At 38.0% G+C, this 24,643-nt stretch overlaps 1 protein-coding gene and 1 long non-coding RNA gene across 2 annotated transcripts in view; one reads left to right on the plus strand and one right to left on the minus strand.

The window, feature by feature from the left end:
* chrm2a (cholinergic receptor, muscarinic 2a) overlaps window positions 1-24,643 on the minus strand; it is a 193,434-nt gene that overhangs the window by 157,027 nt on the left and 11,764 nt on the right. The gene's annotated exons all lie outside the window — the stretch shown is intronic.
* LOC137049676 (uncharacterized) overlaps window positions 6-24,643 on the plus strand; it is a 29,692-nt gene continuing 5,054 nt past the window's right edge. The window contains exons 1-2 of the long non-coding RNA XR_010899675.1: window positions 6-88; window positions 1,459-1,684. This is a non-coding gene — a long non-coding RNA (uncharacterized lncRNA). The remainder of the gene's footprint in view (window positions 89-1,458; window positions 1,685-24,643) is intronic.

The raw sequence follows: 24,643 nt of genomic DNA on the forward strand, positions 1-24,643 counted from the left end.
TGTGTGTTGTTTTGCCCCTGTTGGTTCTAGGGTCACGTTGCTCATGGGAAAATAACTGCGTATAATCTTCCTCCTTCACTGTCAGATTGTGAGTATCACACACACACACACACACTATATTTGTTTCACTATATTAGTAAGGATGTTAATGACAGGGACGTGTGCAAAACAGTAGATTTAAAAAAAAAACTTGTTTTGGCTGATGTATATGCCTTTTAACAAGTGAGGACATTTGGCCCACACACACACACCAACACGCACACACACACAATCACTCACACACTCACTCATTCACTCACACTCACAGACACTCTTAAACACAGTAACACACACTCTCACTCACACAGGCACTCACAGACTCTCACATACACACATTTAAACTCTCACTTACACACACACACACTCACATAGTTCAGACACACACTCAGACACACTAACACAAACTCACTCTCACACACACACTAACACTCTAACACACACATTCAAACTCACACACTCTTACATACAGTAACACTCACTCTCACAGTCACACTCTCTCTCACACACACACACACACACACAATTTAACTCTCACACACTCAAACTCACTCACACACACAAACATACACACACACACACACACACTCTTACACGCATATTAAAACTCTTTTTCTTAAACACACTCACACACACAAACTCACACACACACTCAAACATTCACTCACACTCACACACACTCACACTCTCACACACTACCACAAACACACTCACTCTCACACACACGAACACACACATACACACACAGTCACACATTCACTCACACACACATATTAAAACTCTTTTTCTTACACAAACTCACACACACTCAAACATTCACTCACACACTCTCTCACACACACACACACTCACTCACACGTTCAAACAGACACACTCCCTCATACACACACACACACACACACTCACTGTACGATCTCTTTATTATCTGAGTTATTTCTCCAAGTCTGCAATGAGATCAAATGGATATAAAATGAAAACAGAAAATAATAATAAATCTAAATATGAATAAAGTCAAAAGTGTCTCAATGACTGCAAAACAGCCCTGCTCTAAAGACAGTATCTCACACACTTCTCATAAACTGATCCACGCTGCTCTACACACACACACATTCACTGGCGTGTGTGTGTGTACGTGTGTGTGTGTGGGGGCATGTTTTTTGACATATGAATCTTATAAATCACACAGGAGGAGTTTTTATGAGAAAGTAAAAATGCAGAATGTTTCCTGTGATGGGTAGGTTTAGGGGCTGTGTGTGTGTGTGTGTGTGTGTGTGTGTGTGATGGGTAGGTTTAGGGGCAGTGTAAGGGGATAGAAAATACGGTTTGTACAGTATAAAAACCATTACGCCTATGTCCCCATATGTCACAAAAACAAACGTGTGTGTGTGTGTGTGTGTGTGTGTGTCTCTTATTCCTCCTCAGGAGTGATGTGTCCTGAGCTGAGCATCGCCACTCTCTGGGCTTTATACAGGCTCCAGGATACACACATCTGCATATCTTTTTCATTTGTCTCCCTTTGTGGAAGAAATGACGGAGGTTCTGCAGACCTGCTGTGAAGATGATGAGATGCGGAGAGTGTGTGTGAGCGCATTAGAGGAGCGGTTCAGCCAAAAATCACTTCATTTCGTCTGAAGGGGAAAAGCACCTGGTACGTTCTGCTAAACATCTCCATTCGTGTCCCACCGCAGATCATACAGGATGAGTGTGTACTAAACACGCCTCAGAGCTTCTCCCGGCCGGAGAACAAACACTTCACACGTTAAACTGAGGACACACACTGTAGACTTTACTGAATGCAGATGTTTTCCTGTAGCTCAAATATTTAGATTCCCAGGGAAAGGGAGAACGGATCAAATGTTAATCCGCTTTGGATAAAAGTGTCTGCCAAAATGATATAAATATAAATATATATATTCTGTGTTGTGTTGTGTGTGTGTGTGTGTGTGTGTGTATATATATATATACACACACACGTGTGTGTGAATAACAGATGAGGAGAGTGTGCATGTAAATACTGTGTGTGTGTGTGTGTGTGTGTGTGTGTGTGTGTGTGTGTGTGTGTGTGTGTGTGTGTGTGTGTGTGTGTGTGTGTGTATGTGTGTAAGATGATGAGTGTGCATGTAAATTGTGTGTGTGTGTAACAGATGAGGAGAGTGTGCATGTAAATAATGTGTGTGTGTGTGTGTGTGTGTGTGTAACAGATAAGGAGGGTGTATGTAAATACTGTGTGTGTGTAACAGATGATGAGAGTGTGCATGTAAATACTGTGTGTGTGTGTGTGTGTGTGTGTGTGTGTGTGTGTGTGTGTGTGTGTGTGTGTGTAACAGATGATGAGAGTGTGCATGTAAATTGTGTGTGTGTGTGTGTGTGTGTGACAGATGAGAAGAGTGTGCATGAAAATTCTGTGCGTGTGTGTGTGTGTAACAGATAAGGAGAGTGTATGTAAATACTGTGTGTGTGTGTGTGTGTGTGTGTGTGTGTGTGTGTGTGTGTGTGTGTGTGTGTGTGTGTGTGTGTGTGTGTGTGTGTTGCTGTCAGTTAGTCTGTTAGCAATTCTAAATGATTTCAACTGCAACTCCATAAACATTATTCACCTAAACACCCTCACAGTGTCATTAAACACCACAAACACATACACACTGTCTACATTAAACTCTGAATGGCTGACATTACACACACACACACACACACACACACACACACAGGTCAGCAGTAATGAGCATGTGCTTCTCTTTGAAGCAGAAGGTGTCCATCAGCGGCTCAAAGACTTTGACGACCGGATTTAGACAATGAGAACACCTTGTACTCCTGCCGTAGTGAAAAGGCCACACACACACACACACACACACAGGAGTGGCGGCCGATGTGTGTGTTCAGTGATGATGTGGACACAGCCAAGATAATTATGTCTTTTCTTTACCTGCCACCATCAGCGGAGAACACTCTTAGGATAGACGTATAAATGAGAAGGTGTGTGTGACAAACGCCAGGCAAGGGCAAGACTTTAACAGCGCTGCGGGGAACACAACATCCCGTCATCTTTACATGTTTAATATTTTAATAATTAAATGATTTTTTTTTAATTAAAAAATCTTGTTTTAATTGTGTGTGTGTGTATATATATATATATATATATATATATATATATATATATATATATATATATACACACACTTTTTTTAATAGTTATATATAATTTTTAGATAACTATTATATTTATTAAATAAAAACATGTAATTAGGGGTTCAAGCACGAAGTGCTGAAACCCTATTGTAATTGTACTGATTTTTAGGGGTTCAAGCACGAAGTGCTGAAACCCTATTGTAATTGTACTGATTTTTATTAGGGGTTCAAGCATGAAATGCTGAAACCCTATTGTAATTGTACTGATTTTTATTATTATTATTATTCTGCCGTAAAACTCATCGTGCAGACCAAACCGTAAATGCTAGAGACTTCAAACTTTGTCAATAGGTAGTCCAAAAATCGAGGAGAGGTTATCAAATTATGAGCCAGATTGGCCAATAGGTGGCGCTACAGCAACCAAAAACGCGAAATGGCTCATAACTCCTAAACCGTTGCTTCTAAGGGTCAAGTGTCTTATATCATTGGAAAGCTGAGACCATGACGAACAAAACGTATATCTCCGATTTCATTTCCGGTATGCAAATTTTTCCGCCATTTTGAATTTTGTCAAAAACCTACTTTTGCGAACTAGTCCCTGGTTTTTTGACATATCAGAACCAAACCAGTGCCAAAATGTTCTCTCTAGTCTGAATATCAATAATTATCAAAAAAAAGTTGAAATTTTGACTCATGAACGAAAAGGGGCGTGGAAATGTACATTTAAGGCGGAGCCTATTTTACTAAAGAGGCTATAACTACAGCAAGAAATGAGATATCTTCACCAAACTTGGTACACATGTGTATGGGCTCAGTCTTTGGTCACGATAAAAAAAATCGCGACGATTGGCCACTTGGTGGCGCTATAACATGGAAAAAACACAAAAAGGGCTATAACCACGCGACCGCTAGTCCGATTGACTGGAAAATTGGTATGCAATGTCTTGGCCCAATGTACCATGTCTGTCTATGAGAACATTGGCGTATCTCAAAAAACATGGCCGCCATCGGCCAATGAAATTTGAGCACCTATTAGACAGGGTTAACGGAGGTCGATCGGAACAAAACTCAGTTGGCATGTTTAACTCATGGTCCTAGAGGTCTGTAAGAATTTTGAAAGAAATCGGCCACTAGCTGGCGCTAACGAGTTTTATGGCTCTGCAATCACGTGGCGTTGCACACATCGGCAAAATATGCATATCATATGATAGATCTCCTCATGTTGAACAACTTTGCCTCCAGAACAATTGCTGTCAATCAAATCATTAAATAAATATTTGCAATTATGTTAAAAACCTACTTTTGCGAACTAGTCCCTGGTTTTTTGCCCAATCAGAACCAAACCAGTCTAGGACAATTCTCTGGACTCTCTAGATCAATAATTATCAAAAAAAAGTAGATTTTTTGCATTTGGATGGCTATAACAGGGCCATTTAGAAAAGAGGCGTGGCAAAATACACTCAAAAGCCTATAAATCCTAAGGGAAAACTCAAAACTTCACGGAAATTGTTGGGTATATGTGGCATAACATGTTGAAGACACATGCAAAGTTTTATGGAGATCGGAGTATAGGGGGCGCTATAAGTGTTAAAAAGCTTTGAAAACCATGTATTCCCTATGGTGAATCTCTGTAATCAGGTGGGGTTAAAACAGCCACATAATATGCATATATTATGATAGATCTTCTCATACTGAACAACTTTGCCTCTATAACCAATACTGTCAATCAAATCTTTATTTAAATATTCACAATTATGTTAAAAACCTCGTTTTGCAAACTAGTCCTAGGTTTTTTGCCTGATCGGAACCAAACCACAGCAGTATGATTCTCTGCACTCTCCTGATCAATTCATATTTAGACTTTATAAAGTCATTATTATAATATTTAAAATCCCATTTTGTCAGTTTATCACTTCATTTCACCTGATATCTCTCAAATTCATTCAGTGCTTAAAAGCCTTTCATGCAAAAGGTGTCAAATGCTTAAAAACCTTAAATGGCTTGAACCCCGCTAAATGCTGCTCGCAGCTTTAATTATTATTATTATTATTCAGCCGAAAAACGCATCGTGCAGACCAAACCGTAAGAGCTGGAAACTTGAAACTTTGTCAATAGGTAGTACAAAAATCGAGGAAAGGTTATCAAATTATGAGCCAGATTGGCCAATAGGTGGCGCTATAGCAATCAATTGCGCAAAATGGCTCATAACTCCTAAACCGTTTAGTCCACACTCAATTGTCTTATATCATTGGAAAGCTGAGACCATGACGAACAAAACGTATATCTCCGATTTCATTTCCGTCATTAAAATTTTTCGGCAATTTTGAATTTTGTTGAAAATCTACTTTTGCGAACTAGTCCCTGGTTTTTTGACCGATCGGAACCAAACCAGTGCCAAAATGTTGTCTGTAGTCTCATTATTAATATTCATTGAGAAAAAGTTGAAATTTCGATTCACGAAAGATAAGTGGATTCAAAATGGACACTCAGGGCGGAGCCTATTTTACTAAAAAAACTATAACTCAAAAACGAAATGAGATATCTTCACCAAACTTGGATCACATGTGTATGGGATCATTCTTTGGTCTCGATAAAAAAATCGCGACGATTGACCACTTGGTGGCGCTATAATGTGAAAAAAACATGAAAATAGCTATAACCACACGACCGCTAGTCCGATTGACCTGAAAATTGGTATGCAGTGTCTTGGCCCAAGGTACCATGTATTTCTATGAGGACATTGGCGTATCTCAAAAAATATGGCCGCTATCGGCCAATGAAATTTGAGCACCTATAAGACAAGGGTAACGAAGGCTGATCGGAACAAAACTTGATGGGCATGTTTGACTCATGGCCCTAGAGGTCTGTAAGAATTTTGAAAGAAATCGGCCACTAGTTGGCGCTAACGAGTTTTATGGCTCTGTAATCACGTGGTGTGGCACCCATCCACAAAATATGCATATCACCTGATAGATCTCCTCATGTTGAAGAACTTTGCCTCTAGAACTATTGCTGTCAATCATATCATTAATTAAATATTTGCAACTATGTTAAAAACATACTTTTGCAAACTAGTCCCTGGTTTTTTCCCCGATCGGAACCAAACCAATCTAGAACAATTCTCTAGACGCTCTAGATAAATATTCATTGAAAAAAAGTTGAACTTTTGAATTTGGATGACTATAACAGGGTCATTTAAAAAGAGGGGGCCTGGCAAAGCATGCTCAAAAACCTATTAATCCTGAATGAAAACTACAAACTTCACAAAAATAGGTGGGCACGTGCAGAATATTACTCTAAAGAAGCATGAAAAATTTCATGGAGATCGGGCAATATATGCCTCTATAAAAGTGAGAAATGTGATGAGGTACCATTGCTTTAAATGGTGTGTTCCCAAAAATTGCTATAATAAACGGCCACCAGAGGGCAGCAGAAGACCACTCATTGGTTCATTCTGGTCAGTAAGCCAGTTTAGAAAATCATTATAACTACATTGCAAATGACATTTTGACAATGTTGACCAATTAATTTGTTCATACTAGAACGTGGTAAATCACAATAGAATCATGGTAAATCATACTACAATGTGGTAAATCATGGTAAACTATGGTAAATCACTATAGAATCATAGTAAATCATACTAGAACGTGGTAAATCATGGTAAACCATGCCAGAACATGGTAAATCATGTGAAACTATGGTAAACCATGCTAGAATCATGGTAAATCATACTAGAACATGGTAAATCATAGTAATATATGCTAGAATCATGGTAAATCATACTAGAACGTGGTAAATCATGGTAATATATGCTAGAATGATGGTAAATCATACTAGAACATGGTAAATCATAGTAATATACGCTAGAATCTTGGTAAATCATACTAGAACGTGGTAAATCATAGTAATATATGCTAGAATCATGGTAAATCATTCTAGAACGTGGTAAATCATGGTAAACTATGGTAAATCACAATAGAATCATGGTAAATCATGGTAATATATGCTAGAATCATGGTAAATCATAATAAAACATGGTAAATCATGGAATATATGCTAGAATCATGGTAAATCATAATACAACGTGGTAAATCATGGTAAAATATGCTAGAATCATGGTAAATCATAATACACCATGGTAAACTATGGTAAATCACAATAAAATCATGGTAAATCATGGTAAACTATGGTAAATCACAATAGAATCATAGTACATCATTCTAGAACGTGGTAAATCATGGTAAACCATGCTAGAATGTGGTAAATCATGGTAATATATGCTAGAATCATGGTAAATCATAATACAATGTGGTAAATCATGGTAAACTATGGTACATCACAATAGAATCATGGTACATCATTCTAGAACGTGGTAAATCATGGTAAACTATGGTAAATCACAATAGAATCATGGTAAATCATACTAAAACGTGGTAAATCATGGTAAACCATGCTAGAACATGGTAAATCATGGTAAAATATGCTAGAATCATGGTAAATCATAATACAACATGGTAAACTATGGTAAATCACAATAAAATCATGGTAAATCATACTAGATTGTGGTAAACTATAGTAAATCACAAAATAATCATGGTTAATCATACTAGAATGTGGTAAATTGTGGTAAGCTATGGTAAATCATAATAGAATCATGGTAAATGAAACTGAGCCAATGAATGTTTCTCTGCTGCCACCCTACTGGTTAAATTAGTCATTTTGTTCTATAATTCATATTTAGACTTTGTAAAGTCACTATTATAACATTTAAAAATCACATTTTGTCAGTTTATCACTTCATTTCACCTGATATCTCTCAAATTCATTCAGTGCTTAAAAACCTTTCATACAAAAGGCGTCAAATGCTTTAAATACCTACTTTTGCGAACTAGTCCCTGGTTTTTTGCCCAATCGGAACCAAACCAGTGCCAAAATGTTCTCTGTAGTCTGAATATCAATATTCATTGAGAAAAGTAGAAATTTCGATTTACGGTTGCTAAGGGGTGGAAAAAGAATGTTGTGGGCGGAGCCTATTTTACTAAAAAGGCTATAACTTAAGAAGGAAATGAGATATCTTCACCAAACTTGGTACACATGTGTATGGGCTCATTTTTTGGTCTCGATAAAAAAATCGCAACGTTTGACCAGTTGGTGGCGCTATAATGTGAAAAAAACAACGACCGCTAGTCCGATTGACCTGAAAATTGGTATGCAGTGTCTTGGCCCAAGGTACTATATAAGTCTATGAGGACATTGGTGTATCTCAAAAAACATGGCCGCCATCAGCCAATGAATTTTGAGCACCTATTAGATGGGGTTAACAGAGGTCGATCGGAACGAAACTCGGTGGGCATGTTTGACTCATGGTCCTAGAGGTCTGTAAGAATTTTGAAAGAAATCGGCCACTAGTTGGCGCTAACCCAAAAGGGAAGCTCAAAAATTCACGAAAATTGTTGGGTATATGTGGCATGACATGCTGATGAAGCATGCAAAGTTTTAAAGAGATCGGACTATAGATGGCGCTATAACTGTTAAAAAGCTTTAAAAACCATGCATTTCCTATGGTAAATTGCCTATATTGGCTGTGAATGGACTTTTCCTTCTATTATTTCAGTGTTTAAAATCTTGCTAAATAAAACTTAATGTCTTTAATGCCTATGTGCTTTAAAGACATTAAAGGCTTGAACCCCGCTAAATGCTGCTTGCAGCTTTAATTATTATTATTATTATTATTATTCTGCCGTAAAACTCATCGTGCAGACCAAACCGTAAATGCTAGAGACTTCAAACTTTGTCAATAGGTAGTCCAAAAATCGAGGAGAGGTTATCAAATTATGAGCCAGATTGGCCAATAGGTGGCGCTACAGCAACCAAAAACGCGAAATGGCTCATAACTCCTAAACCGTTCATCCTAAGGGTCAAGTGTCTTATATCATTGGAAAGCTGAGACCTTGGCGAACAAAACGTATATCTCCGATTTCATTTCCGGTATGCAAATTTTTCCGCCATTTTGAATTTTGTCAAAAACCTACTTTTGCGAACTAGTCCCTGGTTTTTTGACATATCAGAACCAAACCAGTGCCAAAATGTTCTCTCTAGACTGAGTATCAATAATTATCAAAAAAAAGTTGAAATTTTGACTCATGAACGAAAAGGGGCGTGGAAATGTACATTTAAGGCGGAGCCTATTTTACTAAAGAGGCTATAACTCCAGCAAGAAATGAGATATCTTCACCAAACTTGGTACACATGTTTATGGGCTCAGTCTTTGGTCACGATAAAAAAATCGCGACGATTGGCCACTTGGTGGCGCTATAACATGGAAAAAACACAAAAAGGGCTATAACCACGCGACCGCTAGTCTGATTGACTTGAAAATTGGTAAGCAGTGTCTTGGCCCAAGGTACCATGTCTGTCTATGAGAACATTGGCGTATCTAAAAAAACATGGCCGCCATCGGCCAATGAAATTTGAGCACCTATTAGACAGGGTTAACGGAGGTCGACCAGAACGAAACTCAGTAGGCATGTTTGACTCATGGTCCTAGAGGTCTGTAAGAATTTTGAAAGAAATCGGCCACTAGTTGGCGCTAACGAGTTTTATGGCTCTGCAATCACGTGGTGTTGCACACATCGGCAAAATATGCATATCATATGATAGATCTCCTCATGTTGAACAACTTTGCCTCTAAAACTATTTCGGTCAATCAAATTGTTAAATAAATATTTGCAATAATGTTAAAAACCTACTTTTGCGAACTAGTCCCTGGTTTTTTGCGCAATCAGAACCAAACCAGTCTAGGACAATTCTCTGGACTCTCTAGATCAATAATTATCAAAAAAAAGTTGATTTCTTGCATTTGGATGGCTATAACAGAGCCATTTAGAAAAGAGGCGTGGCAAAATACACTCAAAAGCCTATAAATCCTAAGAGGAAACTCAAAACTTCACGAAAATTGTTGGGTATATGTGGCATAACATGTTGAAGACACATGCAATGTTTTATGGAGATCGGAGTATAGGGGGCGCTATAAGTGTTAAAAAGCTTTGAAAACCATGTATTCCCTATGGTGAATTGCCTGTAAATGGTATTTTCCATCTCTGTAATCAGGTGGGGTTAAAACAGCCACATAATATGCATATATTATGATAGATCTTCTCATACTGAACAACTTTGCCTCTAAACTAGTCCTAGGTTTTTTGCCTGATCGGAACCAAACCACAGCAGTATGATTATCTGCACTCTCCTGATCAATTCATATTTAGACTTTATAAAGTCACTATTATAATATTTAAAATCACATTTTGTCAGTTTATCACTTCATTTCACCTGATATCTCTCAAATTCATTCAGTGCTTAAAAGCCTTTCATGCAAAAGGTGTCAAATGCTTAAAGACCTTAAATGGCTTGAACCCCGCTAAATGCTGCTCGCAGCTTTAATTATTATTATTATTCTCCGGTAAAACGCATCGTGCAGCCAAAACCGTAAGGGCTGGAGCGTTGAAACTTTGTCAGATGGTAGTCCTCACTGTGGGAAGACCCTCAGGAGGTATGACCCCGATTGGCCAATAGGTGGCGCTACAGCAACCAAAAGCGTGAAAAGGCTCATAACTCTTAAACCGTTTGGTCCACACTCAAGTGTCTTATATCATTGGAAAGCTGAGTCCTTGGCAAACAAAACGTATATCTCCGATTTCATTTCCGGTAGGGAAATTTTTCCACCATTTTGAATTTTGTTGAAAACCTACTTTTGCAAACTAGTCCCTGGTTTTTTGACCGATTAGAACCAAACCAGTGCCAAAATGTTTTCTGTAGTCTGAATATCAATATTCATTGAAAAAAAATTGAAATTTCGATTCACGGATGAATAGGGGCGTGGAAATGTACATTTAGGGCGGAACCTATTTTACTAAAAAGGCTATAACTCAAGAACAAAATGAGATATCTTCACCAAACTTGGTACACATGTGTATGGGCTCAATCTGAGGTCACGATAACAAAATCGCCACGATTGGCCACTTGGTGGCGCTATAATGTGAAAAAAACATGAAAATAGCTATAACCACACCACCGCTAGTCCGATTGACCTGAAAATTGGTATGCAGTGTCTTGGCCCAAGGCCCCATGTATGTGTATGAGGACATTGGCGTATCTCAAAAAACATGGCCGCCACCGGCCAATGAAGTTTGAGCACCTATTAGACAGGGTTAATGGAGATCGATCGGAATGAAACTCAGTGGGTATGTTTGACTCATGGTCCTAGAGGTCTGTAAGAATTTTGAAAGAAATCGGCCAGTAGTTGGCGCTAACGAGTTTTATGGTGCTGTAATCACGTGGTGCTGCACACATTGGCAAAATATGCATATCATTTGATAGATCTCCTTATGCTGAACAACTTTGCCTCTAGAACCATTGCTGTCAATCAAATCATTAATTAAATAATTGCAATTATGCTAAAAACCTACTTTTGCAAACTAGTCCCTGGTTTTTTGCCCGACCGAGACCAAACCAGTCTAGGACAATTCTCTAGACTCTCTAGATAAATATTCATTGAAAAAAAGTTGAACTTTTGCATTTGGATGGCTATAACAGGGCCAATTAGAAAAAAAGCGTGGCAAAATACACTCAAAAGCCTATAAATCCTAAGGGGAAACTCAAAACTTCACGAAAATTGTTGGGTATATGTGGCATACCATGCTGATGAAGCATGCAAAGTTTTACAAAGATCGGACTATAGGTGGTGCTATAACTGTTAAAAAGCTTTAAAAACCATGCATTTCCTATGGTAAATTGCCTATATTGGCTGTAAATGGACTTTTCCATCTATTATTTTAGTTTTTAAAATCTTGCTAAATAAAACTTAATGTCTTTAATGCCTATGTGCTTAAAAGGCCTTAAAGGCTTGAACCCCGCTAAATGCTGCTTGCAGCTTTAATTATTATTATTATTATTCAGCCGAAAAACGCATCGTGCAGACCAAACCATAAGAGCTGGAAACTTGAAACTTTGTCAATAGGTAGTACAAAAATCGAGGAAAGGTTATCAAATTATGAGCCAGATTGGCCCATAGGTGGCGCTATAGCAATCAATTGCGCAAAATGGCTCATAACTCCTAAACCGTTTGGTCCACACTCAAGTGTCTTATATCTTTGGAAAGCTGAGACCTTGGCGAACAAAACGCAAATATCCGATTTCATTTCCGTCATTAAAAATTTTCCGCCATTTTGAATTTTGTTGAAAACCTACTTTTACGAACTAGTCCCTGGTTTTTTGACCGATCGGAACCAAACCAGTGCCAAAATGTTGTCTGTAGTCTGAATATGAACATTCATTGAGAAAAAGTTGAAATTTCGATTCACGGAAGATAAGGGGATCAAAATGGACGCTCAGGGCGGAGCCTATTTTACTAAAAAGACTATAACTCCAAAATGAAATGAGATATCTTCACCAAACTTGGTAAATGTGTGTATGGGCTAATTCTCTGGTCTCGATAAAAAAATCGCGACGATTGACCACTTGGTGGAGCTATAATGGGAAAAAAACATGAAAATAGCTATAACCACACGACCGCTAGTCCGATTGACCTGAAAATTGGTATGCAGTGTCTTGGCCCAAGGTACTATATAGGTCTATGAGGATATTGGTGTATCTCAAAAAACATGGCCGCCATCGGCCAATGAATTCGAGCACCTATTAGACGGGGTTAACAGAGGCCAATCCGAATGAAACTCAGTGGACATGTTTGACTCATGGTCCAATAGGTCTGTAAGAATTTTGAAAGAAATTGGCCACTAGTTGGCGCTAACGAGTTTTATGGCTCTGTTATCACGTGGTGTGGCACCCATCCACAAAATATTCATTTCATATGATAGATCTCCTCATACTGAACAACTTTGCCTCTAGAACTATTGCTGTCAATCAAATCATTAATTAAATTTTCGTAATTATGTTAAAAACCTACTTTTGCAAACTAGTCCCTGGTTTTTTGCCCGATCGGAACCAAACTAGTCAAGGATAATTCTCTGGACTCTCTAGATCAATAATCATTGAAAAAAAATTTAACTTTTACATTTGGATGGCTATAACAGGGCCATTTAGAAAAGAGGCGTGGCAAAATACACTCAAAAGCCTATAAATCCTAAGGGAAAACTCAAAACTTCACGAAAATTGTTGGGTATATGTGGCATACTATGCTGATAAAGCATGCGAAGTTTTACAAAGATCGGACTATAGGTGGCGCTATGACTTAAAAAGCTTTAAAAACCATGCATTTCCTATGGTAAATTGCCTATGTTGGCTGTAAATTGACTTTTCCATCTATTATTTTAGTGTTTAAAATCTTGCTAAATAAAACTTAATGTCTTTAATGCCTATGTGCTTAAAAGGCCTTAAAGGCTTGAACCCCGCTAAATGCTGCTTGCAGCTTTAATTAGGGGTTCAAGCATGAAATGCTGAAACCCTATTGTAATTGTACTGATTTTTATTATTATTATTATTCTGCCGTAAAACTCATCGTGCAGACCAAACCGTAAATGCTAGAGACTTCAAACTTTGTCAACAGGTAGTCCAAAAATCGAGGAGAGGTTATCAAATTATGAGCCAGATTGGCCAATAGGTGGCGCTACAGCAACCAAAAACGCGAAATGGCTCATAACTCCTAAACCGTTCATCCTAAGGGTCAAGTGTCTTATATCATTGGAAAGCTGAGACCATGACGAACAAAACGTATATCTCCGATTTCATTTCCGGTATGCAAATTTTTCCGCCATTTTGAATTTTGTCAAAAACCTACTTTTGCGAACTAGTCCCTGTTTTTTTGACATATCAGAACCAAACTAGTGCCAAAATGTTCTCTCTAGTCTGAATATCAATAATTATCAAAAAAAAGTTGAAATTTTGACTCATGAACGAAAAGGGGCGTGGAAATGTACATTTAAGGCGGAGCCTATTTTATTAAAGAGGCTATAACTCCAGCAAGAAATGAGATATCTTCACCAAACTTGGTACACATGTTTATGGGCTCAGTCTTTGGTCACGATAAAAAAATCGCGACGATTGGCCACTTGATGGCGCTATAACATGGAAAAAACACAAAAAGGGCTATAACCACGCGACCGCTAGTCCGATTGACTTGAAAATTGGTAAACAGTGTCTTGGCCCAAGGTACCATGTCTGTCTATGAGAACATTGGCGTATCTCAAAAAACATGGCCGCCATCGGCCAATGAAATTTGAGCACCTATTAGACAGGGTTAATGCAGGTCCATCGGAACGAAACTCAGTGGGCATGTTTAACTCATGGTCCTAGAGGTCTGTAAGAATTTTGAAAGAAATTGGCCACTAGTTGGCGCTAACGAGTTTTATGGCTCTGCAATCACGTGGTGTTGCACACATCGGCAAAATATGCATATCATATGATAGATCTCCTCATGTTGAACAACTTTGCCTCTAGAACCATTGCTGTCAATAAAATCGTTAAATAAATATTTGCAATTATGTTAAAAACCTACTTTTGCGAACTAGTCCCTGGTTTTTTGCCCAATCAGAACCAAACCAGTCTAGGACAATTCTCTGGACTCTCTAGATCAATAATTATCAAAAAAAGTTGATTTTTTTGCATTTGGATGGCTATAACAGAGCCATTTAGAAAAGAGGCGTGGCAAAATACACTCAAAAGCCTATAAATCCTAAGGGGAAACTCAAAACTTCACGAAAATTGTTGGGTATATGTGGCATAACATGTTGAAGACACATGCAATGTTTTATGGAGATCGGAGTATAGGGGGCGCTATAAGTGTTAAAAAGCTTTGAAAACCATGTATTCCCTATGGTGAATCTCTGTAATCCTAAAGGGAAACTCAAAACTTCACGAAAATTATTGGGTATATGTGGCATAACATGTTGAAGACACATGCAAAGTTTTATGGAGATCGGAGTATAGGGGGCGCTATAAGTGTTAAAAAGCTTGGGAAAGCATGTATTCCCTATGGTGAATTGCCTGTATTGGCTGTAAATGGTTTTCCATCTCTGTAATCAGGTGGGGTTAAAACAGCCACATAATATGCATATATTATGATAGATCTTCTCATACTGAACAACTTTGCCTCTATAACCAATACTGTCAATCAAATCTTTATTTAAATATTCACAATTATGTTAAAAACCTCGTTTTGCAAACTAGTCCTTGGTTTTTTTGCCTGATCGGAACCAAACCACAGCAATATGATTCTCTGCACTCTCCTGATCAATAGTTATCAAAAACATGTTGAACTTTACACTTTGGGGAGCTATAACAGGATCATTTAGAGAATAGGTGTGGTAAAACATGCTCAAAAGCATATTAATACTGAACGAAAACTCAAAACTTCACAAAAATAGGTGGTGTGTGTGTGTGTGTGTGTGTGTGTGTGTGTGTGTGTGTGTGTGTGTGTGTGTGTGTGTCTGTCTGTCTGTCTGTCTGTCATGCTAGCAAACAGCACTTCCAACATGCTACACATGCTAGCAGTGATTAGCTAAGTGTTAAATCAGGCAAAGAACATAGTAAGAACTCTATAAACATCATAGTAACCATCTGTGACAACTAACAACTGCCTAGCAACACCATAACAACCATCAAGAACAACCTAGCAACCACCTAGCAACATATTTGTCATGTTAGCAAAGTAAAATAGTAATTTTGTCATACTATTGATTAATATTGTTCTATAATTCATATTTAGACTTTATAAAGTCACTACTATAATATTTAAAATCACATTTTGTCAGTTTTTCACTTCATTTCACCTGATATCTCTCAAATTCATTCAGTGCTTAAAAACCTTTCATGCAAAAGGCGTCAAATGCTTAAAGACCTTAAATTGCTTGAACCCCGCTAAATGCTGCTCGCAGCTTTAATTATTAGGGGTTCAAGCACGAAGTGCTGAACACCTATTGTATTTGTGCTGATTTTTATTATTATTAGGGGTTCAAGCACGAAGTGCTGAAACCCTATTGTAATTGTACTGATTTTTATTATTAGGGGTTCAAGCACGAAGTGCTGAAACCCTATTGTAATTGTACTGATTTTTATTATTATTATTATTCTGCCGTAAAACTCATCGTGCAGACCAAACCGTAAATGCTAGAGACTTCAAACTTTGTCAATAGGTAGTCCAAAAATCGAGGAGAGGTTATCAAATTATGAGCCAGATTGGCCAATAGGTGGCGCTACAGCAACCAAAAACGCGAAATGGCTCATAACTCCTAAACCGTTAATCCTAAGGGTCAAGTGTCTTATATCATTGGAAAGCTGAGACCTTGGCGAACAAAACGTATATCTCCGATTTCATTTCCGGTATGCAAATTTTTCCGCCATTTTGAATTTTGTCAAAAACCTACTTTTGCGAACTAGTCCCTGTTTTTTTGACATATCAGAACCAAACCAGTGCCAAAATGTTCTCTCTAGACTGAGTATCAATAATTATCAAAAAAAAGTTGAAATTTTGACTCATGAACGAAAAAGGGCGTGGAAATGTACATTTAAGGCGGAGCCTATTTTACTAAAGAGGCTATAACTCCAGCAAGAAATGAGATATCATCACCAAACTCGGTACACATGTTTATGGGCTCAGTCTTTGGTCACTATAAAAAAATCGCGACGATTGGCCACTTGGTGGCGCTATAACCTGGAAAAAACACAAAAAGGGCTATAACCACGCGACCGCTAGTCCGATTGACTTGAAAATTGGTATGTGGTGTCTTGGCCCAAGGTACCATGTCTGTCTATGAGAACATTGGCGTATCTCAAAAAACATGGCCGCCATCGGCCAATGAAATTTGAGCACCTATTAGACAGGGTTAACGGAGGTCGATCGGAACGAAACTCAGTAGGCATGTTTGACTCATGGTCCTAGAGGTCTGTAAGAATTTTGAAAGAAATCGGCCACTAGTTGGCGCTAACGAGTTTTATGGCTCTGCAATCACGTGGTGTTGCACACATCGGCAAAATATGCATATCATATGATAGATCTCCTCATGTTGAACAACTTTGCCTCTAGAACAATTTCTGTTAATCAAATCGTTAAATAAATATTTGCAATAATGTTAAAAACCTACTTTTGCGAACTAGTCCCTGGTTTTTTGCCCAATCAGAACCAAACTAGTCTAGGACAATTCTCTGGACTCTCTAGATCAATAATTATCAAAAAAAGTTGATTTTTTGCATTTGTATGGCTATAACAGGGCCATTTAGAAAAGAGGTGTGGCAAAAATACACTCAAAAGCCTATAAATCCTAAGGAGAAACTCAAAACTTCACGAAAATTGTTGGGTATATGTGACATAACATGTTGAAGACACATGCAAAGTTTTATGGAGATCGGAGTATAGGGGGCGCTATAAGTGTTAAAAAGCTTTGAAAACCATGTATTCCCTATGGTGAATCTCTGTAATCAGGTGGGGTTAAAACAGCCACATAATATGCATATATTATGATAGATCTTCTCATACTGAACAACTTTGCCTCTATAACCAATACTGTCAATCAAATCTTTATTTAAATATTCACAATTATGTTAAAAACCTCTAGTCCTAGGTTTTTTGCCTGATCGGAACCAAACCACAGCAGTATGATTCTCTGCACTCTCCTGATCAATTCATATTTAGACTTTATAAAGTCACTATTATAATATTTAAAATCACATTTTGTCAGTTTATCACTTCATTTCACCTGATATCTCTAAAATTCATTCAGTGCTTAAAAACCTTTCATGCAAAAGGTGTCAAATGCTTAAAGACCTTAAATGGCTTGAACCCCGCTAAATGCTGCTCGCAGCTTTAATTATTATTATTATTATTATTATTATTATTCTGCCGTAAAACTCATCGTGCAGACCAAACCGTAAAAGCTAGAGACTTCAAACTTTGTCAATAGGTAGTCCAAAAATCGAGGAGAGGTTATCAAATTATGAGCCAGATTGGCCAATAGGTGGCGCTACAGCAACCAAAAACGCGAAATGGCTCATAACTCCTAAACCGTTCGTCCTAAGGGTCAAGTGTCTTATATCATTGGAAAGCTGAGACCATGACGAACAAAATGTATATCTCCGATTTCATTTCCGGTATGCAAATTTTTCCGCCATTTTGAATTTTGTCAAAAACCTACTTTTGCGAACTAGTCCCTGGTTTTTTGACATATCAGAACCAAACAAGTGCCAAAATGTTCTCTCTAGTCTGAATATCAATAATTATCAAAAAAAAGTTGAAATTTTGACTCAGGAACGAAAAGGGGCGTGGAAATGTACATTTAAGGCGGAGCCTATTTTACTAAAGAGGCTATAACTCCAGCAATAAATGAGATATCTTCACCAAACTTGGTACACATGTTTAGGGGCTCAGTCTTTGGTCACGATAAAAAAATCGCGACGATTGGCCACTTGGTGGCGCTATAACATGGAAAAAACACAAAAAGGGCTATAACCACGCGACCGCTAGTCTGATTGACTTGAAAATTGGTAAGCAGTGTCTTGGCCCAAGGTACCATGTCTGTCTATGAGAACATTGGCGTATCTAAAAAAACATGGCCGCCATCGGCCAATGAAATTTGAGCACCTATTAGACAGGGTTAACGGAGGTCGACCAGAACGAAACTCAGTAGGCATGTTTGACTCATGGTCCTAGAGGTCTGTAAGAATTTTGAAAGAAATCGGCCACTAGTTGGCGCTAACGAGTTTTATGGCTCTGCAATCACGTAGTGTTGCACACATCAGCAAAATATGTATATCATATGATAGATCTCCTCATGTTGAACAACTTTGCCTCTAGAACCATTTCGGTCAATCAAATTGTTAAATAAATATTTGCAATAATGTTAAAAACCTACTTTTGCGAACTAGTCCCTGGTTTTTTGCGCAATCAGAACCAAACCAGTCTAGGACAATTCTCTGGACTCTCTAGATCAATAATTATCAAAAAAAAGTTGATTTCTTGCATTTGGATGGCTATAACAGAGCCATTTAGAAAAGAGGCGTGGCAAAATACACTCAAAAGCCTATAAATCCTAAGAGGAAACTCAAAACTTCACGAAAATTGTTGGGTATATGTGGCATAACATGTTGAAGACACATGCAATGTTTTATGGAGATCGGAGTATAGGGGGCGCTATAAGTGTTAAAAAGCTTTGAAAACCATGTATTCCCTATGGTGAATTGCCTGTAAATGGTATTTTCCATCTCTGTAATCAGGTGGGGTTAAAACAGCCACATAATATGCATATATTATGATAGATCTTCTCATACTGAACAACTTTGCCTCTAAACTAGTCCTAGGTTTTTTGCCTGATCGTAACCAAACCACAGCAGTATGATTATCTGCACTCTCCTGATCAATTCATATTTAGACTTTATAAAGTCACTATTATAATATTTAAAATCACATTTTGTCAGTTTATCACTTCATTTCACCTGATATCTCTCAAATTCATTCAGTGCTTAAAAACCTTTCATGCAAAAGGCGTCAAATGCTTAAAGACCTTAAATGGCTTGAACCCCGCTAAATGCTGCTCGCAGCTTTAATTATTATTATTATTATTATTATTATTATTATTATTCTCCGATAAAACGCATCGTGCAGACCAAACCGTAAGGGCTAGAGACTTGAAACTTTACCCGAAGGTAGCCCAAAAATCGAGGAGAGGTTATCAAATTATGAGCCAGATTGGCCTATAGGTGGCGCTATAGCGATCAATTGCGAGAAAGGGCTCATAACTCCTAAACCGTTTGGTCCACACTCAAGTGTCTTATATCATTGGAAAGCTGAGTCCTTGGCAAACAAAACGTATATCTCCGATTTTATTTCCGTCATGAAAAATTTTCCGCCATTTTGAATTTTGTCGAAAAACTACTTTTGCGAACTAGTCCCTGGTTTTTTGACCGATCGGAACCAAACCAGTGTCAAAATGTTCTCTGGTGGCTAATTATCAATAGTTATCGAAAAAAAGTTGAAATTTCGATTCATTTTTGCTAATTGGCTTCAAAATGGACGTTCAGGGCGGAGCCTATTTTGCTAAAAAGGCTATTACTCAAGAAGGAAATGAGATATCGTCACCAACCTTGGTACACATGTGTATCGGCTCAATTTGAAGTCACGATAAAAAAATTGCGACGATTGGCCACTTGGTGGCGCTATAATGTGACAAAAACATGAAAAAGGCTATAACCACGCGACCGCTAGTCCGATTGACTTGAAAATTGGTATGCAGTGTCTTGGTCCAAGGCCCCATGTATGTCTATGAGGACATTGGTGTATCTCAAAAAACATGGCCGCCATCAGCCAATGAATTTTGAGCACCTATTAGATGGGGTTAACAGAGGTCGATCGGAATGAAACTCATTGGACATGTTTGACTCATGGTCCTAGAGGTCTGTAAGAATTTTGAAAGAAATCGGCCACTAGTTGGCGCTAACCCAAAAGGGAAGCTCAAAAATTCACGAAAATTGTTGGGTATATGTGGCATGACATGCTGATGAAGCATGCAAAGTTTTAAAGAGATCGGACTATAGGTGGTGCTATAACTGTTAAAAAGCTTTAAAAACCATGCATTTCCTATGGTAAATTGCCTATATTGGCTGTGAATGGACTTTTCCATCTATTATTTCAGTGTTTAAAATCTTGCTAAATAAAACTTAATGTCTTTAATGCCTATGTGCTTTAAAGGCCTTAAAGGCTTGAACCCCGCTAAATGCTGCTTGCAGCTTTAATTATTATTATTATTATTCTGCCGTAAAACTCATCGTGCAGACCAAACCGTAAATGCTAGAGACTTCAAACTTTGTCAATAGGTAGTCCAAAAATCGGGGAGAGGTTATCAAATTATGAGCCAGATTGGCCAATAGGTGGCGCTACAGCAACCAAAAACGCGAAATGGCTCATAACTCCTAAACCGTTCATCCTAAGGGTCAAGTATCTTATATCATTGGAAAGCTGAGACCTTGGCGAACAAAACGTATATCTCCGATTTCATTTCCGGTATGCAAATTTTTCCGCCATTTTGAATTTTGTCAAAAACCTACTTTTGCGAACTAGTCCCTGGTTTTTTGACATATCAGAACCAAACCAGTGCCAAAATGTTCTCTCTAGACTGAGTATCAATAATTATCAAAAAAAAGTTGAAATTTTGACTCATGAACGAAAAGGGGCGTGGAAATGTACATTTAAGGCGGAGCCTATTTTACTAAAGAGGCTATAACTCCAGCTAGAAATGAGATATCATCACCAAACTTGGTACACATGTTTATGGGCTCAGTCTTTGGTCACTATAAAAAAATCGCGACGATTGGCCACTTGGTGGCGCTATAACATGGAAAAAACACAAAAAGGGCTATAACCACGCGACCGCTAGTCCGATTGACCTGAAAATTGGTATGTGGTGTCTTGGCCCAAGGTACCATGTCTGTCTATGAGAACATTGGCGTATCTCAAAAAACATGGCCGCCATCGGCCAATGAAATTTGAGCACCTATTAGACAGGGTTAACGGAGGTCAATCGGAACGAAACTCATTAGGCATGTTTGACTCATGGTCCTAGAGGTCTGTAAGAATTTTGAAAGAAATCGGCCACTAGTTGGCGCTAACGAGTTTTATGGCTCTGCAATCACTTGGTGTTGCACACATCGTCAAAATATGCATATCATATCATAGATCTCCTCATGCTGAACAACTTTGCCTCTAGAACCATTGCTGTCAATCAAATCGTTAAATAAATATTTGCAATTATGTTAAAAACCTACTTTTGCGAACTAGTCTCTGGTTTTTTGCCCAATCAGAACCAAACCAGTCTAGGACAATTCTCTGGACTCTCTAGATCAATAATTATCAAAAAAAGTTGATTTTTTATATTTGGATGGCTATAACAGGGCCAATTAGAAAAGAGGCGTGGCAAAATACACTCAAAAGCCTATAAATCCTAAGGGAAAACTCAAAACTTCACGGAAATTATTGGGTATATGTGGCATAACATGTTGAAGACACATGCAATGTTTTATGGAGATCGGAGTATAGGGGGTGCTATAAGTGTTAAAAAGCTTTGAAAACCATGTATTCCTATGGTGAATTGCCTGTATTGGCTGTAAATGGTATTTTCCATCTCGTTAATCAGGTGGGGTTAAAACAGCCACATAATATGCATATATTATGATAGATCTTCTCATACTGAACAACTTTGCCTCTATAACCAATACTGTCAATCAAATCTTTATTTAAATATTCACAATTATGTTAAAAACCTCGTTTTGCAAACTAGTCCTTGGTTTTTCTTGCCTGATCGGAACCAAACCACAGCAGTATGATTCTCTGGACTCTCCTGATCAATAGTTATCAAAAACATGTTGACCTTTACACTTTGGGTAGCTATAACAGGATCATTTAGAGAATAGGTGTGGTAAAACATGCTCCAAAGCCTATTAATCCTGAACGAAAACTCAAAACTTCACAAATATAGGTGGTGTGTGTGTGTGTGTGTGTGTGTGTGTGTGTGTGTGTGTGTGTGTGTGTGTGTCTGTCTGTTTGTCATTCGAGCAAACAGCACTTCCAACATGCTACACATGCTAGCAGTGATTAGCTAAGTGTTAAATCAGGCAAAGAACATAGTAAGAACTCTATAAACATTATAGTAACCATCTGTGACAGCTAACAACTGCCTAGCAACACCATAACAACCATCAAGAACAACCTAGCAACCACCTAGCAACATGTTTATCATGTTAGCAAAGTAAAATAGTAATTTTGTCATTCAATTGATTAATATTGTTCTATAATTCATATTTAGACTTTATAAAGTCACTACTATAATATTTATAATCATATTTTGTCAGTTAATCATTTCATTTCACCTGATATCTCTCAAATTCATTCAGTGCTTAAAAACCTTCCATGCAAAAGGCGTCAAATGCTTAAAGACTTTAATTATTATTATTATTAGGGGTTCAAGCACGAAGTGCTGAAACCCTATTGTAATTGTACTGATTTTTAGGGGTTCAAGCACGAAGTGCTGAACACCTATTGTATTTGTGCTGATTTTTATTAGGGGTTCAAGCACGAAGTGCTGAAACCCTATTGTAATTGTACTGATTTTTATTATTATTATTATTATTATTATTCTGCCGTAAAACTCATCGTGCAGACCAAACCGTAAATGCTAGAGACTTCAAACTTTGTCAATAGGTAGTCCAAAAATCGAGGAGAGGTTATCAAATTATGAGCCAGATTGGCCAATAGGTGGCGCTACAGCAACCAAAAACGCGAAATGGCTCATAACTCCTAAAACGTTGCTCCTAAGGATCAAGTGTCCTATATCATTGGAAAGCTGAGACCTTGTCGAACAAAACGTATATCTCCGATTTCATTTCCGGTATGCAAATTTTCCCGCCATTTTGAATTTTGTCAAAAACCTACTTTTGCGAACTAGTCCCTGGTTTTTTGACATATCAGAACCAAACCAGTGCCAAAATGTTCTCTCTAGTCTGAATATCAATAATTATCAAAAAAAAGTTGAAATTTTGACTCATGAACGAAAAGGGGCGTGGAAATGTACATTTAAGGCGGAGCCTATTTTACTAAAGAGGCTATAACTCCAGCAAGAAATGAGATATCTTCACCAAACTTGGTACACATGTGTATGGGCTCAGTCTTTGGTCACGATAAAAAAATCGCGACGATTGGCCACTTGGTGGCGCTATAACATGGAAAAAACACAAAAAGGGCTATAACCACGCGACCGCTAGTCCGATTGACTTGAATATTGGTATGCAGTGTCTTGGCCCAAGGTACCATGTCTGTCTATGAGAACATTGGCGTATCTCAAAAAACATGGCCGCCATCGGCCAATGAAATTTGAGCACCTATTAGACAGGGTTAACGGAGGTTGATCGGAACGAAACTCAGTAGGCATGTTTGACTCATGGTCCTAGAGGTCTGTAAGAATTTTGAAAGAAATCGGCCACTAGTTGGCGCTAACGAGTTTTATGGCTCTGCAATCACGTGGTGTTGCACACATCGGCAAAATATGCATATCATATGATAGATCTCCTCATGTTGAACAACTTTGCCTCTAGAACTATTTCTGTCAATCAAATCGTTAAATAAATATTTGCAATAATGTTAAAAACCTACTTTTGCAAACTAGTCCCTGGTTTTTTGCCCAATCAGAACCAAACCAGTCTATGACAATTCTCTGGACTCTCTAGATCAATAATTATCAAAAAAAAGTTGATTTCTTGCATTTGGATGGCTATAACAGGGCCATTTAGAAAAGAGGCGTGGCAAAATACACTCAAAAGCCTATAAATCCTAAGGGGAAACTCAAAACTTCACGAAAATTGTTGGGTATATGTGGCATAACATGTTGAAGACACATGCAAAGTTTTATGGAGATCGGAGAATAGGGGGCGCTATAAGTGTTAAAAAGCTTTGAAAACCATGTATTCCCTATGGTGAATTGCCTGTAAATTGTAT

The sequence above is a fragment of the Pseudorasbora parva genome, chromosome 20, assembly GCF_024679245.1.
Source record: "Pseudorasbora parva isolate DD20220531a chromosome 20, ASM2467924v1, whole genome shotgun sequence".
Lineage (NCBI taxonomy): Eukaryota > Metazoa > Chordata > Actinopteri > Cypriniformes > Gobionidae > Pseudorasbora > Pseudorasbora parva.